This window comes from Lontra canadensis, unplaced genomic scaffold (assembly GCF_010015895.1).
Source record: "Lontra canadensis isolate GAN:19392208 unplaced genomic scaffold, GSC_riverotter_1.0 scaffold65, whole genome shotgun sequence".
NCBI classification, from domain to species: Eukaryota; Metazoa; Chordata; class Mammalia; order Carnivora; family Mustelidae; genus Lontra; species Lontra canadensis.
In genome coordinates, this window is record NW_022631059.1 from 11618707 (window position 1) to 11642008 (window position 23302).

A 23302-nucleotide genomic window follows, 5' to 3' on the forward strand; every position below is an offset into this window, starting at 1 on the left:
AGTGGTTTTGGGTGCCGGAGTCCGTGGCCTGCTGGGCTTCGGTGAATTTCTTTGTCTTGGTGCGCAGGCTGCGGCGTGCACCCTGCCGAGGAGGTGTGCTGGCGGCGCTCTGAGCCTGTGCGTTTGCGGACGGAGACTTGTGGAAGAAATGGCAATAAACGGTTAGCAGGGATTACTACTGGGTAGTAGAATTAGGGGATTTTTATTTTTTTCTTAGATTTTTTTTTACCCCCACAATCCACATTTATTTCCATTAAAAAAAAAAAAGTTAAACAAAAATAAGAGTAGCTAACACAGAGCAGTTGCTGGGTCCCGAGAACTGATGACTTTTACCTGATTAACTTACTTACTTATTTATTTATTTTTATTTCTTATAAACATATATTTTTATCCCCAGGGGTACAGGTCTGTGAATTGCCAGGTTTACACACTTCACAGCACTCACCATAGCACATACCCTCCCCAATGTCCATAACCCCCACCCCCTTCTCCCAACTCCCCTCCCCGCAGAAGCCCTCAGTTTGTTTTGTGAGATTAAGACTCACTTACGGTTTGTCTCCCTCCCAATCCCATCTTGCTGATTAACTTACTTAATCCTCAAAGCAACCCTAGCAGAAGGTACCAGTAGTAAGGACATTTTACATCCAGGGAGACTGAGACACAGAAAGGTCCCCAAGGCCACCAAGCCAAGAGTCCAACCCAGGCATTGGCTCCAGAGTCTGGGAAGTGGGTCCCAGAGCTTTCCAGAAGCTTTTCCTCTCCTTCCTGAGTGTGGGAATCTTGCTCGTAACTGCAAGCTCATGATCATCTGTGGGTAGCTTTCCCTAAACATCACCTCAAACATGTCATTTGCCCAGACTACCCGTGCTTGCAGCTGTTTGCTCCTGTGATGCGTGTGATTTTTACCATTTTCAGGTTTACGGTTCAGTGGCATTGATTACCCTGACAGTGTTGTGCAACCGTCACTGCAGTATGTTTCCAGAATTTTTTCCATGAGCACAAGGGAACTCTATAACCATTAAGCAATAGGTCCCCAACCTCTGGGTGGGCCTGGTAACCTCTCATCTACTTCCTGTCTCTATGAATTTGCCTACCCTAGGTATTTCATGCACGTTGAGCTTTACGGTACTTATCCTTTCCTGTCTGGCTTATTTCCCTTAGCAGTATTTTCAAGGTGCACGCATGCCATATCCTGTGTCAGAACTCCGCCGAGGCTGAAGGATGTGCTGGTTGAACATACATACATTTGGTGTATCCATTCCTCACCTGAGGGGCACTTGGGTTGCTCCTGCGTTTTGGCTATTGTGAATACTGCCGCAATGAACAGTAACCTACAGGGATATATTTGAGTCTCTGTTTTCAGTTCTTTGCGGTATATACCTAAGAGTGAAATTGTGGTAAAATGATAATTCTAATGTTTAACTTTTGGGGAACCACCCAACTATTTTCCACAGCGGCTACCCCATTTTACATTCCCACCGGTAATGTATAAATCTTCCAGTTTCTCCACATACTTGCCAACACTTGCCGTTTTCCTCCTTTTTTTTTTTTTAATTTATTTTTTTATTGTAGCTTTAGGTGTCTTTTAATGGTGGTTCTGATGGTTTCATACCCAGGCCTCAGGCACTGAGTCTTGTGAATGAAGAATATCTATCACTTTGAGTGTTATTTCTTTACCTATGAATCCTAATGGAAGGTCTACCTTTTTCAAGCACGTAGACACAAAGTTTTTTTATACAGTTACAGGGGCCTCGTTGGCCCCCTGAAGTTCATCCAATCATCCCGAGTGAAATTTCTTGCTCCAGGCAATGGACGCCAGAGACTTGGTCTGCTTCATCTTCTGTCCACCTCACTTCTGCTCCCACCACCTCGTTGAAGTCACCATCTTCTCTCAACGGGATATCTGCAGCAGCACGTGGGTCCCCCAGATTCTCCTCTTGTCTCTCTTCAGTCCATTCTCCACACAACTGAGCGATCTTTCACAAACTCAGATGCTATAGCCTCACTCCCCTGCTTGGACACTACAGTACGCTTGGAATAAAATCCCGACTCCTTCCGAGCAACGTGATCTAGCTCTTGGCTACCCCATCAGCTTCTCATACTCTGGCCTTGTTTCCTTTACTGCAGCTGCACTGGCCTTTCTATTACACAAGCCAACCCCTTCCCACCTAGGGACCTTTGTGCTGACTGTTCCCACTACCCAGAATGCTGTTCCCTTCCATCATTGTGCTACTGGCTCATGCCCGTCTTCAAATTTCAGCTCAGATAAAGAGTCCTGACCACCCTATAAACCAGCAGCACTCATCTTGCAGTCACTCCATATTCCATCCCTCTTATTTCCCTCAGCATTGAGCACTCCTTGAGATCGTTTTATTAATTTAGTGAACTCGTGTATAGTCTCTTACTAGATATGAGCTCCAGAAGGGTGAAGGTTTTGTCTATCTTGTTCACCGCTGTATCCCAAGTGCTTAGTTAGTATAGTGCTTGGCACATAGCAGGCACTCAGTAAGTTCCAGGTGAATAAACAAGTGAATGAGTGTCTTTATGTGTTTGTTTGTTTGTTTGTTTTTTAAGGTTTTATTTGTTTCTTTCACAGGCAGAGATCACAAGTAGGCAGAGAGAGACAGGGAGAAGCAGGCTCCCCGCTGACCAGTGAGCCCGATGCGGGGCTCAATCCCAGGACCCTGGGATCATGACCTGAGCCGAAGGCAGAGGCTTTAACCCACTGAGCCACCCAGGTGCCCCGTGTGTGTGTGTGTGTGTGTGTGTGTGTGTGTGTGTGTTTTAAGATTTTATTTATTTAGGGGCGCCTGAGTGGCTCAGTGGGTTAAAGCCTCTGCCTTCAGCTCAGGTCATGATCGCAGGGTCCTGGGATTGAGCCCCGCATCGGGCTGTCTGCTCAGCGGGGAGCCTGCTTCTCCCTCTCTCTCTCTGCCTGCCTCTCTGCCTACTTGTGATCTCTCTCTGTCAAATAAATAAAATCTTTTTTTAAAAAAGATTTTATTTATTTATTGGACAGAGAGAGTGTGCACAAGCAGGAGGAGCAGCAGGCAGAGGGAGAGGGAGAAGCAGGCTCCTGGCTGAGCAGGGAGCCCAGTAAGTGACTTAATCCCAGCCTGAGCCAAAGGCAGATGCTTAACCAACTGAGCCACCCAGGTGCCCCTCTACATGTTTTTGAATTGTTATCAGATGTTTATCAGGTCTATATGCCCATGTTTGCACAACTCAAGTAGACCTGATGTCAGCTCTGGCTCCTTCCCATCATTACCTGAGCCCTGAAGGGCAGGAAGCATGTCCAAAGCGTGCCGTCGAGCTGTGCTGCCATTTCATTACCTGTAATGAAGGACCAACATTTTAAATTTCCAATCCAGGGGCACCGGACTGGCTCAGTTGGTAGAGCATGCGAGTCTCAATCTAGGGGGTTGTGAGTTCGAGCCCCACCTTGGTTGTAGAGAGTACTTAAAAATCTTTAAAAAGTAAATTAAAATAAATTATAAATAAATAAACAATCCACTGCAGACTGGTACTTTATGTGAAGTACAGTGAAATACTGTAGCAATGCCAGTTTGCTGGGAAACTTTCTCAGATCTTATTCTCAATTTCTGTACTTTATTATCCTGAGCAGGTCATAAAAAGTTTACAAACGGGCACCTGGTACAGTCCATATTTTGAGTCAAACTGTCTTGGAGCTCAGCACAACATATGGTAGATGTCCATGTTTAGAGCATTGCCTCGAACTCTTAGAAAACCAAGACAACAACACACTGGATTAAAGGCAAAGATGGACATGAACAGACTTTGTTTACTACAAAACATCAAATAACGCCAATTGTTAGAGCAGTGCTGTCCATTGGAACTTCCTGCAGCAATTAAAACGTCTTGTATCTGTCCTGTCCGATAGGTAACCACTAGCCACGTGTGGATTGAATTTTCCATTTTTTAAATTTAAATTTTAATTTTTTTAATAGAATTTATTTCACAGACAGAGATCACAAGTAGGCAGAGAGAAGCAGGCAGAGAGGAGGAAGCAGGCTGCCCATTGAGCAGAAAGCCCGATGTGGGGCTCAATTCCAGGACCCTGAGATCATGACCTGAGCCGAAGGCAGAGGCTTTAACCCACTGAGCCACCCAGGCGCCCCTGAATTCTCCATTTTAATTTTAATTAGGTTAAATAGCCACTTGTGGCTAGTCGCAAATACTTTCAATAGTACAGCTATATCAAGTTATATTTTAAAAACTTAGTCCTCCATCTCCTTTAGAACCTGCCTATCAGAGTCCAAGATCTATCTTTTTCTCCTGCCTAAATGTTGGTCCGGACAGACCTTCCCCCATTCCCCAGTTCAGTGATGACAACGCCGTTCAAGGGACCATGCGTGCTTGATTTCTCCTTCTCCTTTAATACCTCCTCTCCAACCTCCCATTCTTCATATCCTCTCAGTATTCCCTCCATCTTACAGCTCCCTCTAATGCTCCCCATCTCTGCCATCACCATATCTCACCAGGAAAGCAGCTTCATAACCAGCTTCCTTGGGTCCAGTCTGGTATACCATTTCCCATCCCCACGGCCCCGGTGAAAGTCCTTGAGTGACTTCCATTGTTTTTTGTTTATTATTATTATTATTTTTTTTTTTTACTATCATTATTTTTTAGGATAAAGACAAACCTCCTCCTCCTGGGCTATAAGCCCCTCCTCGGTCTGGCCCCATTCCCACTCCTAACCTCTATGTACGTCAAATTCCCTCTTTTTTTCTTTTCTTTCTTTCTTTTTTTTTTTTTTTTCAGTAGAAGTCTATCATGATCAGTGCAATTCCTTGGAGCACCAGACACGGTTTCAACTTCATTTTCATTTGTAGTGAGTGGATAAAGTGGTCTTTGCCACTAGATCACCACCAGCAACATGGGGACCAAACTGGGTCTGTTGTTGCTCAACATTTTATTCTACCGCCTGGCGGGATGATGTTTGGTATCAGGGCAGGTTAGCAAGAGTGGTTGAGCTCACAGCTTGTGGAACTAGCTCTCTAGGTTCAAATCCTGGCTCCACTCCTACTACGAAGTGTGACTTTGGCAAATTACCCTCCCTGTGCATCTGTTTTCTCACATGTAAAATGGCAATAGAATAACACCTACCTCTTAGAGTTTTAGATTATGTGATTTAAAACCTCTTGGCATACAGGAAGCGCTGGATAATGTCAGTTATTATTAAATGAGTACCTATCTTTATTACATAAATGAGTACAGGTATCCCACACTTTTTGAAAGTTTACGTTACACCACTTCGCTTTTATGAAAGACCTGCATTAGCTACCTGTTTGTGCTAACGGCAGGAAATCAGAAGAGGATGTTTGCTTTGGGGAAAAAAAACAAAAAACGGCAAAAACCAAAAATAGCTCTCAATGTCTGTTTTGCAGAGCGTGGTTACAGAGGCTTCACTGGAGAGAGTGGCGCCCTCAAGCGCCTTTCCTGAGAACTACACTCAGCATTTCAGCCTCAAACCACCTGAGCTTTGAATTGTGCCTGTGAGTATCCGGACTTTATCTCAATTTATTTCGTGAATCCGTTGCCACGGTGTGTGGTAAGATATCATAAGAACCTAAAAGGTTGTTTCTGGAGGGTCTGGAACACTCAGAAATGTTTCCATATACATGAACAGTAATCGCTCCTTCATATGAAGACTTTTCTGCTTACAGTGGGAATGCTCTACTTTGGAAGACTGGGGAACCTGTATGTGGACTCTGCCTCCCTACGAGGATCCACCAGTCCGGGGCGCGTGGGTGAGACTGGAGGGCTGGAGGAGGTAGAAGGGGCTGCTCCTTGCTTGCTGAACAGTGCTGCGGGTGTCACTCCAACAGCAATTCTTTCTGGAAATGACCATTCACTCCACTTTCTACCTGGTTCTGGTTTGCAGGTTTTGATTGTTCTTTTTTAACACTCACAGACCAGCTTCCCTGTGCCTGCTCAGAACTCAAGCGAGGGGGCACGTGGATGGCTCAGTGGATTAAGCCTCTGCCTTCGGTCATGATCCCAGGGTCCTGGGATCGAGCCCTGCATTGGGATTTCTGCTCAGCAGGGAGCCTGCTTTCCCCTCTCTCTCTGCTTGCCTCTCTGCCTACTTGTGATCTCTCTCTCTGTCAAATAAATATATAAAATCTTAAAAAAAAAAAAAACAAAAAAAAACAGAACACAAGCGACAGCTGAGTGGTGCTGCCCCCTCCACCACAGTTGGAATCCCAGCCCCATGAGAACTTCCTCTGGGTTTAGAGACACCGGCGGGTTAGTGCCTCTTTGCTGCCTTAGCTCCCTTCTCTAAACTCCTTAGTTTTGGTGTTTCCAGCCTCTTCCAGGTGTCCCCCCAACTCACGGCTGCTCCCTGAAATTACTGCTCAGCGTCCCTTCTTGCCTTTTATGTTGGTAACATCTGGTATGTTTACTTTTTATGTAGGTTCACAAAATCTCTGATTTCTTCCCTTCAAGAGGTAGAGCTGAATGCCCTGCTTGAGTGTTGACTGTACTTAGTGACTTGCTTCTAAACAACAGAATGTGGGAACAATGTTGGAGTTTGTAAAAAACTTAGTGGCTATACTTAGTGCTTTCTTGAATCACATGCTCTGGGAGAAGTTAGCTGCTGTGTGTTGAGGACGCTCTAGCAGCCTGTGCAAAGGCCCAGGTAATGAGGAAGGAGGCCTCCTGGCAACAGCCAGTAAGAAACCGAGACCCCTGTCATGTGAGGAAGATACCTTTTTTTTTTTTAAGACTATTTATTTATTTATTTGACAGAGAGCAAGAGCGCACAAGCAGGCAGAGTGGCAGGCAGAGGGAGAGGGAGAAGCAGGCTCCCTGCTAACCAGGGAGCCTGATGCAAGGACCCTGGGATCATGACCTGAGCTGGAGGCAGACACTTAACCGACTGAGCCACCCAGGCACCCTGAGGAAAATACCTTGAAAGTAGATCATTCAGCCCCAATTAGGCATTCAGATGATTGTAAACTCTGCTGACCTTGTGACCGCAACTTCATGGGAGACCCTGAACCACAACCCGGTAGGTACACCACTTCTGAAATCCTCGCCCCTCCAAACTGCAAGGTTCTAGATGCTTAGTTTTGAGGCACAGAGTTTTGGGGGGTTATTTGTTACTTAGAAATAAGTAGCTAATTCACCTGGTTTACAATTCTTTTTTTTTTATTTGAGCTATAATTGACATACGACATTATATTAGTTTCATGTACAACGTAATGATTTTATATTTGTATACATTGTGAAATGATCACCACCCAAAGTCTAGTTAACATCCATCACTACACATAGTTATAAAATTGTTTTTGTTGTGAGAACCTTTAAAGTTTATTTTCCTAGGAGCTTTCAAATATACAAATATAATATTATTTACTCTAATAACCATGCTGTACATTACATCTCCATGATTTAGTTATTTTATAACTTGACCCATTTCTTCCCTCCCCTCCCCACCCCTACCTCTAGCAACCACCCATTCGTTCGCTGTATCTATGAGTTTGATTTTTTGGAGGGGAGGGTTTGGTTCAGTTTTGTTTTGTTTTTGTTTCTGGGGTTTTTTTGTTGTTGTTTTTTAAAGATTTTATTTATTTATTTGATAGAGACAGCGAGAGGGGAAACAGGAGCAGATGGAGTGGGAGAGGAAGAAGCAGACTCCCCGTAAGCAGGGAGCTGGATGCGGGGCTTGATCCCAGAACCCTGGGATCACTACCTGAGCTGAAGGCAGACGCTTAATGACTAAGCCACCCAGGCACCCTGGGTTTTGTTTTTTTTTCCCAGATTTCACAAAGAAGTGGGATCATACAGTATTTCTTTCTCTGACATTTCACTTAGCATAATACCCCCAAGGTCCATCCACATTGTTGCAAAGGGTGAGATTTCCTTTTTTATGGCTGAATAATATTCCACTGTCTATATATACACACAACATTTTTTTTATCCATTTATACACCAGTGGACGCTTAGGTTGCTTCCAGGTCTTGGCTGTTGTTAACAATGCTGCTATGATCAGTAGGTTAAAGCCTCTGGCTTTGGCTCAGGTCATGATCTCAGGGTCCTGGAATGGAGCCCTCCATTGAGCTGTCTGCTCAGCGGGGAGCCTGCTTCTCTCTCTCTCTCTCTCTGCCTGCTTCTCTGCCTACCTGAAATCTCTTTCTGTCTCTCTGTCAAATAAATAAATAAAACCTGAAAAAAATTGAAAAAATAAAAAAATAAATAAAAACAATGCTGCTATGAATATAAACAGATATCTCTTCAAGTTAGTATTTTTGCTTCCTTTGGATAAATACCCAGAAGTAGGTTTGCTGGATTATACACGGTAGTTCTACTTTTAATTCTTTGAGAAACATCCATACTGTTTTCCATAGTGGTTGTACCAATTTACATTCCCACCAACAGTGCACAGGGTTCCCTTTTCTCCATATCCTCCCCAGCCCTCGTTCTTTTCTTTTTGATCAAAGCCATTCCAGCAGGTGTGAGGTGATGCCTCATTGTGGTTTTTATTTGCATTTCCCTGATGATTAATGATGTGGACCACCTTTTCACGCACCTGTTGGCCATCTGTATGTCTTCTTTGGAAAAATGTCTCTTCCGATCCTCTGCCCATTTTTAAATCAGATTGTGTGTGGGGTTTTTTACTATTGAGTTGTATAAATCCTTTATGTATTGTGGATATTAACCGCTTATCGGACATATAATTTGCAAATATATTTTCCCATTCAGTAGCTTGCTTCTTCATTTTTCCCTTGCCGGGCAGAAACTTTTGAAATCACTGTGGTCCCCCTGCTTATCTTTACCTTTTTGCCTTTGCTTTTAGTGTCAGATCCAAAAAATCATCCCAAGACCAGTGTCAAGGAGCTTACTGCCTGGGTTTCCTTTGAGGAGTTTTATGGTTTCAGATCTTAAACATTCAAGTCTTTAATTCATTATGAGTTAACTTTTGTGTATGGCATGAGATAGTGGTCTGGTTTCATTCTTTTCCATGTGGTTGTTCCAACATTGTTTATTGAAGAGGCTGTTAATTCCCTATTGCATAGCCTTCGCTCCTATGTCATATATTAATTGGTCATATATGCATTTCTTTCTTCCTAGGCTCTCTATTCTGTTCCATTGGTCTTGGTGTCTGTGTGTGTGGTTTTTTTTTTTAAGATTTTATTTATTTATTTGACAGACAGAGATCACAAATAGGCAGAGAGCCAGACAGAGAGAGAGAGAGGGGAAGCAGGCTCCCTGCTGAGCAGAGAGCCCGATGCAGGGCTCGATCCCAGGACCCTGGGATCATGACCTGAGCCGAAGGCAAGGGTTAACCCACTGAGCCACCCAGGCACCCCTAGGTGTCTGTTTTTATGTGACACCATACTTTGTAAGATAGTTTAAAATCAGGATGTATGATGCTTCCAGCTTTGTTCTTTCTCAAGAAATACTCTGGCTATTTGGTGTCTCTAATAATTCTTTTTTTTTTTAAGATTTTTTTTTAATTTATTAATTTGACAGAGATCACAAGTAGGCAGAGAGGCAGGCAGCGAGAGAGAGAGAGAGGGAAGCAGGCTCCCTGCTGAGCAGAGAGCCTGACGTGGGGCTCTATCCCAGGACCCTGGGATCATGACCCGAGCCAAAGGCAGAGGCTTAACCCACTGAGCCACCCAGGCGCTCCTCTAATAATTCTTTACATTAAATTTGCTGTTAAAACGATGCACAGTGGGGCACCTGGATGGCTCAATCAGTTAAGCATCTGACTCAATTTCAGCTCAGGTCTTAGTCTGGGGTCATGAGTTCAAGCCCCTACTTAAAAAGAGAAAGAAAGAAAAAGAGAAGGAAGGAAAGAAGGAACAAAGGAAGGAAAAGGAGAGGAGAAAAGAGGAAAGAAAAGAAAGAAGGTTATAAAGCATATATGGTAAGAGGGAATCTTACAGGTGAGTTATTAAGAAAATAATCAGATTTATGCTTTTTGCTCCTGTGGACTCGCCAACTAAAAGAGGCGGAAACTAAACTTCAGGCCCATCAAGGAGGATGAACCTGAAGAGACTCAGAGGCAGAAGCAATCGAGGTTTATGTCATCAAGTTTATGAGAAAAATGTAGCCTGATGTCTCTGTGGGGATGTAGATTCTCTAACGGGGGAAGAGGATGGAGGCCATGTAAGTTGAAGATGGACAACTGACTCAATCCCAGAGTTCTTTGTTGGTCAGTGTGATGGTGAATTTTTTGTGGGTGTGACTGGGCCACAAGATGCCCAGATATTTGGTCAAACATTATCTTGGGTGTTTCTCTGAGGGGGTTTTTGGCTCTGATTAACGTTCAGGAGCACGTGGCTGGCTCAGCTAGTGCAGTGTGTGACGCTTGATCTTGGGGTTGTGAGTTCAAGCCCCACATTGGGTGCAGAGATTACTAAAAATAAAATCTTTAAAAAGAGAGAGGGGCACTTGGGTAGCTCAGTGGGTTAAAGCCTCTGCCTTCGGCTCAGGTCATGATCCCAGGATTCTGGGATCAAGCCCCACATCGGGGCTGTCTGCTTAGCGGGGAGCCTGCTTCCCTTCCTCTCTCTCTGCCCACCTCTCTGCCTATTTGTGATCTCTCTCTGTCAAATAAATAAAATCTTTTAAAAAAATTTAAAAAAAGAGAGAGAAAGATGAGACATCTGGGTGCTCAGTGGGTTTAAGCGTCTGCCTTTGGCTCAGGTCATTATCCCAGCATCCTGGGATCAAAGGCCACACTGGGCTCCCTGCTCAGTAGGGAGTCTGCTACTCCCTCTCCTCTGCCCCTTCCCCTCCCCCAGCTCATGCTCTCTTACTCTCTCTCTCTCAAATAAATAAATAAAATCTTTAAAAAATGAGAGATTATAATTTATTTTTTTAAGATTTTATTTATATATTTCAGGGAGAGAGAGCGCATGTGCCATCATGAGCAGGGGAAGGGAGAGAGAGAGAGAAGGAGACTCCCCACTGAGCAGGGAGCCCAACGCAGAGTTCGTGCCAGGACCTCTTTGACTTCTGTCACATCAAGAGCAGCAGGTCTCTTGATAGGGTCAGTGCATGGACAGTCTTGGAGCAAAGGAAGTGGTTGCTAAGAGAAGAACCATCTAACTCAGAGGGGACATGGTCTTGTACTCGGTCTCTGACAGATCAGCAGTAATCACTGAGTAGAAGCTAAAGGCCCTTTCCCAATTTTCTTGTATCATGGGAAGCTGGGTTGTTGTTATTATTTTGTTTTGTTTGCATGATTCCAAGAGATGGGAAAGAGCACCCCCCAAAAAAGTTGACGTTAGATTTACTGCCAAACTTGGTGAATGTAGACTGCATCAAAGGAATTCAAAGTTCATTTCGCGTTTGATAAAAGGGCAGATAGAGGGACCAGATTTCCTTTCATCCTTTGGTTCCAGGCATCACCATTCCTTGCTTCTACTACAGTGGTCAGAATGGCTGCTGAAGCTCTAGCCATCAGGCCTAGTTCCAGCAAGCATGAAGAACTCCTATTCCCCCCTTAATCCCACTCCAGGAGGTCGTATAGATAATTTTGCTTCCCTCTCATTGGCCGGCACTTGGTCTGCGGGTACTCCTACCTGCAGAGAGGCTGCCAAATGTAGATTTTATTCAGAACAGCCGTATGCCCAACTAAAAATGTTGCGTTTTACTGCTAAGTAAAAAGTGGATGATGGCTTCTGAGGGCAAAGGAAATTTCTGTCGCAGTCAAGAGGTGCATACACAAAAATGCTAGCCACAGTTACATCTGGAAGGGGAAAATACAGATGATTTTCAGCTACTTCTTTATAGTTTTCCCTAATACTTGATTTAAAAAAATAAACTAACCATACATTTATAATCAGAGGGAAAATAAGCATTGCCATTCTTCTCAATCTGAAGGGGAAAACACAGTATGAGATAAAATAAATGGTAAAATGATGTACCAGAGCTAAGGCAATTTTTTTTTTTTTTTTTTGACAGACAGATCACAACTAGGCAGAGAGGGACAGGAGGAGGAGGCAGGCTCCCTGCTGAGCAGAGAGCCTGATGCGGGACTTGATCCCAGGACCCTGAAATCATGACCTGAGCCGAAGGCAGGGGCTTTAACCACTGAGCCACCCAGGCGCCCTCAGGGGTAAGGCAATTTTTAAAGAAATACCTCTGCTCTCAGGAGGGCTTAGGCAACATTTCCCAGAGAAATAAAACTTCCCTGGAAATGCAGCTCCTTTTAGCAACCCAATCGCGGATCTCTCCACCTACAGATAAGAGCTTGTCCTCTCCAGAATGCCACAGGGATCTGTTTGGACTTGTCAGGATGCAAGGCGTGTTTGGCATTGACTTACACAGCCTTGCCTCAGTCCTGGTATCACCTGACTACATTCCAGGGGTGCCGCCATCTCCGTGCGCCGTGAATGCTGCCGCACGGGCTGCAGCTCCGTCAAATATTCATCAGATGGTGTCAAATCCAGGCTGTCTTCACATCTCAATTCCCCTAACGATTTGCAGTTGATAAGATTGGAGTAGATACAGAAGCCCTGAAAAACTTGCCTAAGAATGAGCAAGTTCTGTGAGATCCTTGGCGATCAAAGATGTCTCAGAGATGTCGAGAGCTTTGGAGATTTGCTGCACTTGCATAAAATCCTTCTTCTTTTTTTTTTTTTTAGATTTTATTTGTTCATTTGACAGAGAAAGAGTGAGATCACAAGTAGGCAGAGAGAGAGAAGGGGAAGCAGGCTCCCCGCTGAGCAGAGAGCCCAATGCGGGGCTCGATCCCAGGACCCTGGGATCCTGACCTGAGCCGAAGGCAGAGCCTTTAACCCATTGAGCCACCCAGGTGCCCCAATACCCCAATTTTTTAAACCACTTTATTCATGTATAATTCACATACCACGTTTTTCACCCATATAAAACAGTATCACCAAGATCAATTTTAGAACATTTTCATCAAATGGAATCCCAAGAGAAACGCCATACTCTTTAGCTGTCATCCCCAATATTCACACACACACTCCAGCCCTAGGCAACCACTAATCTACTATTTGTCTCTGGATTTGCTTACTCTGGACAATTCACATAAATGGAATTTTACAATATGTGACTAGTTACTTTCTCGTAGCATGTTATAACATGAGGTTCTCCATTCTTTTATATATGGTTAAGTAATATTCCATTGTACGGATTTGCCCCATTTGTTCATTCATCAGCTGATGGGCATTTGGATTGTTTCTTTTTTTTCTTTCTTTCTTTTTTTTTTTTTGGCTGTTAAGAATAATGTTGCTATAAACATACATGAATAAATTTTCAGGTGGACATATTTCAATTTTCTTGGGTACTATGAGTGGAACTGTTAGGTCATATGTTAACTGTATGTTTATATTTTTGAGGAACTGCCCAACTCATCAAAACAACGTTAGAATCATCAGACTGGGAAGTCGGCTTATTGTAATTACTCTCTGTAGCAGTGAGAAAAGGATACGGCAACAGGGAATAGCTTCTCAGATCCTTTGCCCAGAAATGACACATGTCACTATGTCACTTCTGCTCATCTTTTATTGGTCAAGTTAAGTCAGACAGCCACACCCAGTGTCAAGGGGGCAGGAAAGCACAGTCTTACCTAACATGCAGAAAGGGGAAAGAACTAGAAGCTTTTACAGAAAGGTGCTAATAGCCGGTGCAGAGAATGTTGGGTAGAAAAGCCCCTGTGAGGGGATGATGTTTACTCTGAGACTTGGGAGATCAGAAAAAGTCTGTTTGAGATGATGTTGAGGGAAGGAGGACACTCAACATCACTAATCATTAAGGAAATGTAAATAAAACCAGGAGGAACTATCACTTCACACCCACCAAGATGACTCTGTGGTCGCCCCTTGAATAACACAGGTTTGAACTGAATGAGTCCACTGACAGTGGGTTTCTTCTTCTTCTTCTTCTTTTTTTTTTTTTAATTTTAAAGATTATCTATTTTTTTTTAAGATTTTATTTATTTATTTGACAGACAGAGATCACAAGTAGGCAGAGAGGCAGGCAGAGAGAGAGAGAGGAGGAAGCAGGCTCCCTGCAGAGCAGAGAGCCCGATGTGGGGCTCGATCCCAGGACCCCGGGATCATGACCTGAGCCGAAGGCAGAGGCTTTAACCCACTGAGCCACCCAGGCGCCCCAAGATTATCTATTTGAAGTAGAGAGAGAGGAGAGAGAAAGAGCATGAGCGGGAGTTAGAGGGACAGGGAGAAGCAGACTCCCCGCTGAGCAGAGAGCCAGAGGAGGAACTTGATCCCAGGAATCTGGGTTCATGACCTGAGCCGAAGGCAGACACTTAGCCAACTGAGCCACCCAGGTGTCCCATATGGATTTTTTTCCCACAAATACAGTAGAGAGAGTGCCATAAATGTATTTTCTCTCTCTTTCTTCCTTCCTTCATCTTCTTTCTTTCTTTCTCCCTCCTTCCCTCCCACCCTTCCTTCCTCCCTCTTTCTTTTCTTTCCTTTTCTTTTTCTCTTTCTTTCTTTCTTTTCCTCCCTCCCTCGCTCCCTTCCTACCTTCCTTAGCTCATTTCCCAACATAGCGGTTGAATTCATGACCCTGCTATCAAGAGTCACATACTTTACTGACTGAGCCAGCCAGGCACCCCTATTTTCTCTTTCTTATGATTTTCTTTCTTTCTTTTTTTTTTTAAGATTTTATTTATTTATCTGACAGACAGAGATCACAAGTAGGCAGAGAGGCAGGCAGAGAGAGAGAGAGAGGAGGGGAAGCAGGCTCCCTGCTGAGCAGAGAGCCCAATGTGGGGCTCAATCCCAGGACCCTGGGATCATGACCTGAGCCGAAGGCAGAGGCTTTAACCCACTGAGCCACCCAGGCGCCCCTCTTATGATTTTCTTAATAACATTTTCTCTAGCTTACTGTATTATGAGAATGCTGTATATAATACATAAAACCTACAGAATATGTGTTAATTGACTATGTTATCGGTCAGGCTTCCAGTCAATAGTAGGCTTTAAGTAGTTAAGTTCTGGGGGAATCCGGAACTAGATGCAGATTTTCAGCTGCATAGGGTGTCAGTGCCTCTAACTCTTCAGTCGTTCAAGGGTCAACTCTAATGAAAAAAAAAAAAAAGAAGGATACAGACAATAACAACTTTTGGCAAGAGTGTGGAGAAATTGAAACCTTCATATGCTGTTGGTGGGAATGTAAAATGGCACAACCACTTTGGAAACAGTTTGGCAGTTCCTCAGGAAAGTTAAAAACGTAGAATTATCAGGGGCACCTGGTTGTCTCAGATTGTTAAGTGTCTGTCTTCGGCTCAGATCATGATCCCAGGGTCCTGGGATCCAGCCCAGAATCAAGACCCTCATCGGGCTCCCTGCTCAGTGGGGAGTCTGCTTATCCCTCTCCCTCAGCCCCACCCATCCCGTCCCCCACCACCCTGCTCATGCTTGCTCATTCTCTCTCACTCTGTCTCTCTCAAATAAGTAAATAAAATCTTTTTTTTTAAGAAAAACATTGTTATCAGATGACCCAACAATTCCACTTCTAGGTGTATGCCCAAGAGAATTAAAAACATATTGACACAAAAACTTACACATGAATGTTCATAGCTCCCTCATTCATGACAGCCCAAAATAGAAACAACCCAAATGTTTATCACCTGGTAAATGAATAAACAAAATGTGAGATAGAGATATCTCTCTCTCTCTCTCTCTCTATATATATATATATTAGAAACTGAAAATCTGATGGGGAATTGGATATTTACCTAGTTTCAAAGTACCTTTTTACAAAATACCTAATAAGTAAAAGGAAAAAAGAGTATGCAGATGGGGAGACTGGCAGATGCTACCTCAATCAGATGACCCCAGTGAACACCGTTAGGAATGGGACACATCGCAGTCATGTGCCACCTGATTGGATGGAAGAACACACGCATAACCTGAAGAAATCGTGAGGAAACTTTGGTTAAACCTAGATGGAAGGAAGCACATGTCACAAAATAATTGGCCCGCAACCTTCAAAAAAGCGTCAAGGACAAGAAAGTTGAGGCAAGACTGAGGAATTGTTCCAGCGTGAGAGAGACTAAAGAGACAGAGTGATCTAAATGCAAAGATCTTTTTTTTTTCCCAAGTAGGCTCCACGTGGGGCTCAAACTCACGACCCTGAGATCAAGAGTCACACGCTCCCCTGACTGAGCCAGTCAGGCGCCCCTACATGCAAAGATCCTTTCACCGCAGAGGACGTTATTGGACAAGTTGGCGAAACTTGACATGTTGTCTGAGGATAGCATTCTATCATATTAATATTATTTTTTTAAGATTTTATTTATTTATTTGACAGAGATTACAAGTCATCAGAGAGGCAGGCAGAGAGAGAAAGGAGGAAGCAGGCTCCCCGCTGAGCAGAGCCCTATGTGAGGCTCGATCCCAGGATCCTGGGATCTTGACCTGAGCCGAAGGCAGAGGCTTTAACCCACTGAGCCACCCAGGCGCCCCTCACTTTAATATTCTTATTTGGATGGTTGTATTATGAAGAAATGCCTTACTCTAGGAAATACGTACTGAAGTATTTGAAGGTGATGAAGTAACAAGTTAGCACTTATTCTCAAATGGTTCAGGATAAAAAAAAATAATAATAATCTATCCAAACCATGTAAGTCTGAGATTGTTTTAAAAAATTCATATTCCAGGGCGCCTCGCTGGCTCAGTCGTTAAGCATCTGCCTTCAGCTCAGGTCATGATCTCAGGGTCCTGGGATCAAATTCCGTATCAAGCTCCCTGCTCAGCAGGGAGCCTCCTTCTCCCTCTCCCTCTCCCACTCCCCCTGCTTGTGTTCCCTCTCACTGTCTTTCTGTCAAATAAATAAATAAAATCTTCTTAAAAAAAATTCATATTCCAGGGGTGCCCAGCTCAGTCAGTAGAGTGTGTGACTCTTGATCTCAGAATTTTGAGTTCAAGCCCCACGATGGATATAGAAATTACTTAAAAATAAAATCTTTTTTTTTAAAGATTTTATTATATTTTTCTAAAAGATGTTATTTATTTGAGAGAGACAAGAGTGAGAGAGCATGAGAGGGGAAGTCAGAGGGAGAAGCAGACTCCCCGTGGAGTTGGGAGCCCGATGTGGGACTCAATCCTGGGACTCTGGGATCATGATCTGAGCCGAAAGCAGTTGCTTAACCAACTGAGCGACCTGGTGCCCTTTTTTAAAGATTTTATTTATTTAACAGAGAGAGACACAGTGAAAGAGGGAACGCGAGTGGGGGTGGTGGGAGAGGGAGAAGCAGGCCTCCTGCCAAGCAGGGAGCCCGATGTAGGGCTCAATCCCAGGACCCCAGGATTATGACCTGAGCTGAAGGCAAACACTCAAAGACTGGGCCACCCAGGTGCCCCTTAAAAATAAAATCTTAAAATTCATATACCAATTTCCAGTGAGGTTTCATACTTTCTTAATTAGCCATCCTTTCTTCACCTCACAATCTCCCTTACATTTATTTAATATGAATGGTATATACCACTTATTTGACACAAAAAATCCTTTATGCACATGTGACAACATGCATAAAAAACCTTGTCATGGTTTGTATGACTTAGAGCTCAGAAACCAGTACTGCTTAACGCAAGCAGGAAAAAGTATTAACTAGAAGGACATGAGATATGTGGCTTGTTCTATTAGAAACAGCTCCTTCACTTAATAAATGTGTGTTCATCTTGTGCAACTGGCTCAACCACTCTGTGCCTCAGTTTATGCATCCATAAAATGGAGGAAATTATAGTACCTACTGCATAAAATTGTTGTGGGGATTAAATTAATTAAAACATATAAAACACTTGCAACAGTGCCCGACACATCGTAAGTGCTTCGCAAACGTTATTTATTATCATTAACTTACTTGTCCAAAGAAACCAATGAGTGGCCAGTGCAGGATTTGAATCCAAGTCCGTTTGAAACCAAAACCTGAGCTCCTGCCATGACAACCCTTTTTCACAGTGTTAACTCAGCGCGAGTCTCCCCCTTTTCTCCTAAATGCTGGTGAAACCCAAGGGATGTTCCTTCTCCCATCCCACTAGCAATTACTTCCTGTTGCATCCTCCTGGGGTTTATAAACAAAAACTTGTCAAGCCGGCTGGTCCCTCTGAGAAGCAATTTCGGCTCACACCCTGCAAAAGCTTTTGCCTCACTGGTAGACTTTGTTTGCTTTGCGGAATGCTGTTCCTTTAAGTATAGAGGACATTTAATCTAAGTAATAGTGTCCATGGTCTTTGATCTAGGCATGCAGCAGCTGCAGCTGGGAGGTGACATGCTTGCCTCATGCAATCTGTCTGCCTTGTTTCTAAGCATTACCCTTCCTTCTCGTGTTTGATATGAAAATATTAGGTCCATATCTGAAAGAGTAATGCAGTTCCCTGAAAGGTGTTGCATTAATCATTTTTTAAAATTTTCTATGTTTTATAATGTTTTGACATCTTAAAAAGCTTGTCAGGGGAGAGCCTACTCCTCCCAGGGATGTTCTGTTCTTAGAGACAGACAGCAGAGGGCTCAGCTGGGAGCACATCTTTCTTATACAAGCCAACCAATTCCTAGTTTATAGTTCCAATAGTCCTCTAACTGGAATTCACCAAGCCAGTGCTTCCCCTGCCCAAAATCATCCCAGAGCCAGGCACCAGGGGACTAGAGAGCACCCCTATAGCCCAAAGCCCATTGACATTATTCAGACTAGCTATTCTAAATCTGGGCATTCCCCTCTCCTCTCTTCTGCCACCAGGTGACATCAATACTTGGTGCTTCCTCTATGGCTTTGCATGGTTATCCCCCCTGTAAGACCTGTGAGTACAATAAAGTCCCTTGAAGAAGAGCCTCGTCCTCATTTCTTCCTGTGGGTACACCAACTTTACCATACTATCTCCAACACTTACAGTCTCGGAACAAGTATTATAAATTGATTGTTTTTCATAAAAAATACACTTGATTTATATTTATTGGTAAAACACTATTAATGCATGTTAATTATACCTAAATAAAAACATATCATGCAGAACCCTGTTAGACTCTGGCGAAAATTTAAAACAAAATATAACATGTATATCATACCATTTCAGTTAAACCATCACTTTCCTTTTCAAGCCTGCCTTCTAATTTTGTTCCATATACCTTCCTCTTTGTAAGATTAACAAGAAAATATTAATGATCTACACTAATTACAGGGCTCAGGTTTGTACAACACTTCCTTCTATGTCATTTTGAGACCTTACGAAGGAAAGGAGTGATGAGAGAAACAGGATGGAAACTAGAAGAGAGTAGTGTCCAGATGCCCAGGAAGGAGAATATTTCTAGAAGGAAGTGATGGGCCATGTCAAATGCTAGTGAAAGATCCAGCAACAAGAGATCTGAACATGCTTACTGGATTTAGCAACATGTTTTAATAAAGTATTGGCAAACCTTTCAATAAGTTTGGCTATGAGAAGGGAAGGAAAATACAGTGCTGGAGCTGGAGACACAATGAGACTAAGAGATTTGTTTGTTTTGGTTTTGTTTTATTAAGATAAGAAAAACTTACGAATATTTAATTTTTATTTATTTATTTTATTTATTTTAAAAGCTTTTACTTATTTTTGTGAGAAAGAGAGCATGAGTGGTGGGGGTGGCAGGGCAGAGAGAGAAGCAGACTTCCTGCCAAGCAGGGAGCCCAAGGCAGGGAGCCTGATGTAGGACTCGATCCCAGCATGGTAGGATCATGACCTAAGCCAAAGGCAGACATTTTAACCAACTGATCCACGTAGGCACCCTGACTTAGGAATGTTTAAATAAAGATTGGGGGCATCTAGTCGAGAGCTAATACCTAAATATCCAGAAGAAGAAATGAATCATTGGTAGAATAAGGTTTATATGAAGGAGAGGAGGAGATAAGGATTGGTTTCAATAGGAGAGACACCAACCACTCCTATGGCAACAGGAAGAAGATTGGTTCAGATGTAGGTGGGTTATTGTTTCTGTTTTGGGAAGATGGCCTGAGTTTTTCAATATAGACACTGACAAAGCAGATAGCTGGAATTTTTTTTTTTTAAGATTTTATTTATTCACTTGACAGAGATCACAAGTAGGCAGAGAGGCAGTCGGAGAGAGAGAGAAAAGGAAGCAGGCTCCCTGCTGAGCAGAGAGCCCAATGCGGGGCTGGATCCCAGGATCCTGGGATCATGACCTGAGCCGAAGGCAGAGGCCTCAACCCACTGAGCCACCCAGGTGCCCCTGATAGCTGGAATTTTGATCGATAAGTACAATCAAAATGCAAATGGTCATCAGAGTTTATGGTATTGGAAAGAGTGTTCTTGAAATGATGGACTATAATGTTTGCTGAGTATAGAAAGGCATGAAAGATGGAGAAAGCTGATGGAAGGGGAGAAACTAGATGGCTAAATAGACTGGAGTCCTGATAAGCTAGAAGAATAGTCTTAGTGAGTCATGAAATATGGAGGTTGGAAGGGTTGTGACCAGAATATAGAATTATATTTTGGATATATTTATTTTTGATGTCGAGACCTGGTATATGGTCATAAGGAGGCATGACTGGAGTAGGATAGAAGAGAAGATCGCTAGAAATGAGAAGGTCCTACAGCTGAATGAACAGGATCTTGGATTGGCTGTGTGTATGAATGTTGAGGTCACCAGGATAATGAGTGGAAGAGAATATGTGAGCCAGGTGCTCAAATGTGGTGGATAAAGGCAGTGGGGAGGGAACAATAGGGTCATGACTGAATGACCTCTCTCCTGAGCTCTATTCTTGATTTTCCAGATGTTTAACTAATATTCCCCACTTAGATGTGTAACAGACATCTTCAATTTAACAATGTGGTCATACCGAGAAACAGAGGGACTAGAATAGTCATTTTTATGGTCACGTAATTAGCCTAAAAATAAATTTGGGGTTCTATTGCAATAAAAAAATCAGAAAGTGGATATCTTGAGACAACAAATGGTCTTTCCCACATGGTGTAACACTCATATTACCAGATTTTTACAAAAGTGAAAATTCAGATAGCCTCAAAAGATAAGGGGAGTATCCAGAAACTCCTACAATTCAAAACTAAAAGACAAAAAAACCAATTTTAAAGTGAGGAAAGGACTTGAATAGACATTTCTCCAAAGAAGATACACAAATGACCAAAAAGTCATTGTATGAAAAGACACTTCACACCAATAGTTATTAGGGAAATGCAAATAAAAATCATGAGATACCATTTTACACTCACTAGGGTAGCTGTAATCTTAAAAAAGGAAAATAACAATGTTGGCAAAGATGTAGAGAAATTAGAACACTTGTACATCACCAGTGGGAATGTAAAACGGTTCAGCTGTGGAAGATAGCTTGACAGTTCCTAAAAATGATAAACATAGAGTAACCATGTGACTGAGTAATTCAACCCCTAAATATATACCCAAAAGAACTGAAAATAGGTTTTTTGAGAGAATTTAAAAACAAATTCTTTTTTTTTTTTCAAAGATTTTATTTATTTGACAGAGAGAGAGAGACAGCGAGAGAGGGAACACAAGCTTGCAGAGTGGGAGAGGGAGAAGCAGGCTTCCCACCGAGCAAAGAACCCAATGTGGGGCTCAATCCCACGACCCTGGGATCATGACCTGAGCCAAAGGCAGACGCTTAACCGACTAAGCCACCCAGGTGCCCCCAAAAACAAATCCTCGTACATGAATGTTCATAGCAGCACTGTTTGCAATAACCAAAGGTGAAAACAACCCAGACAGCCATAAACAGATAAGTGGATAAACAAATTATGATATAGCCATACAATGGAACATTATTTGGCTATAAAAAGGAATAAAGTACTAATACATGCCAAATATGGGTGAACCTTAACATAAAAAATTACGTTAAGTGGATGAAGTCAAAGGTCCCATGTTGTATGATTCCATACAATATGTGAAATCCATAGAAACAGAAAGCAGATTGATGGCTGCCAGAGTTTTGGGAGAGAAGGGAGAGTGGGGAGCAACTGCTTAATGAATACAAAGTTTCCTTTGGGAATAATGAAAATGTTTTGGAACTAGATAGAGGTAGGTAGTGATAGCTCAACTCTGTGAAAGTACTAAATGCCACTGAATTGTTCAGTGTTAAATGGTTAATTTTATGTGAATTTCGTCTCAATTTTAATAAAAAGAAAAAATTATGTGGCCAAGTTTTAGTATTAGGAATGATAGAAAACTCATTTATCAAGATACAACAAATTTTTAATTGATTATGTGTGTTCTCACTATATATAGTAATTCAAACACAGCATGAAGTGTAAGTGCCAAATTTCTTTTCTGCTATATGTAAAGACATCCATGTGTTAGAAAAACTGTTTTGTGCTTTTTGACAGTTGTGGAGTTTGAAAACCCAATGATAAAGAGTTTTTCTCAACCACCATCAAGAAGAAAGAGAAGGGGAACCTGGGTGGCTCAGTGGGTTAAAGCCTCTGCCTTCAGCTCAGGTCATGATCTCAGGGTCCTGGGATCGAGCCCCTCATCGGGCTCTCTGCTCAGTGGGGAGCCTGCTTCCTCCTCTCTCTCTGCCTGCTTCTCTGCCTACTTGTGATTTCTGTCTGTCAAATAAATAAATAAAATCTTAAAAAAAAAAAAAAAAACCGAGAAAGAGAAAGTGGAGAGAGAGAAGATTGAAGATGGTAGAGCACCTGGCTGGCTCAGTTGGAAGAGCATTTGACTCTTGATCTTGGGGTCATGAGTTCAAACCCCACGTTACATGTAGAGATTACTTAGATAAAAAAGAAAACAATAAATAAATATTTACAATAATTACCATAAATAAACAATAAATTTTTTTTAAAAAGGAGGAGGAGACACAGAGGAAGTGGGGGAGTAATAGAAAAGTTGGTTTCCCATCTAAGCGTAAAGTATTAAGAAACAGATTCTCCCCCTGGTATCTGAAAGAAAAACTGTGTTCTAAAAGACAATGATTTCTAACCTAGAATTCTATACCCAGCCAAATTATCCATGAAGCATGAAGACAGAATAAAGACCATTTCAGATAGGCAAGATCTTGAAAATTTCTAGGCCACTTTCTCAGGAAGTGAGTGGAGCATGAAGGAGAAAACCATGAACCAGGACCTCAGGGAATCCAAGAAACAGGATACGCAGCCCAGGAAAGATGCAAGAGAAAGTGTTGCCGCCACAGCTGCCCAAGCAGGCCTGTAGAGGAATCAGTCCCAAACGGAGGAGGAGAACAGAGAGCTGCAAGGGTGGGGGGGGGGGTCGTGGAATGTCTCCAAGAAACGAAAATTGAAAATCAATTGAAAGGTTACCTGATGTGTTCAAATCTCTTGAGAGGAAACTTCAGTTT

At 42.7% G+C, this 23302-nt stretch overlaps 1 long non-coding RNA gene across 1 annotated transcript; it reads left to right on the forward strand.

The window, feature by feature from the left end:
- Window positions 1-47: 47 nt before the first annotated feature.
- On the forward strand, window positions 48-23196 carry LOC116880157. Its single transcript, XR_004385175.1, has 3 exons — window positions 48-161; window positions 5409-5516; window positions 23017-23196. It is a non-coding gene; the product is annotated as an uncharacterized LOC116880157 (long non-coding RNA).
- Window positions 23197-23302: the final 106 nt, after the last annotated feature.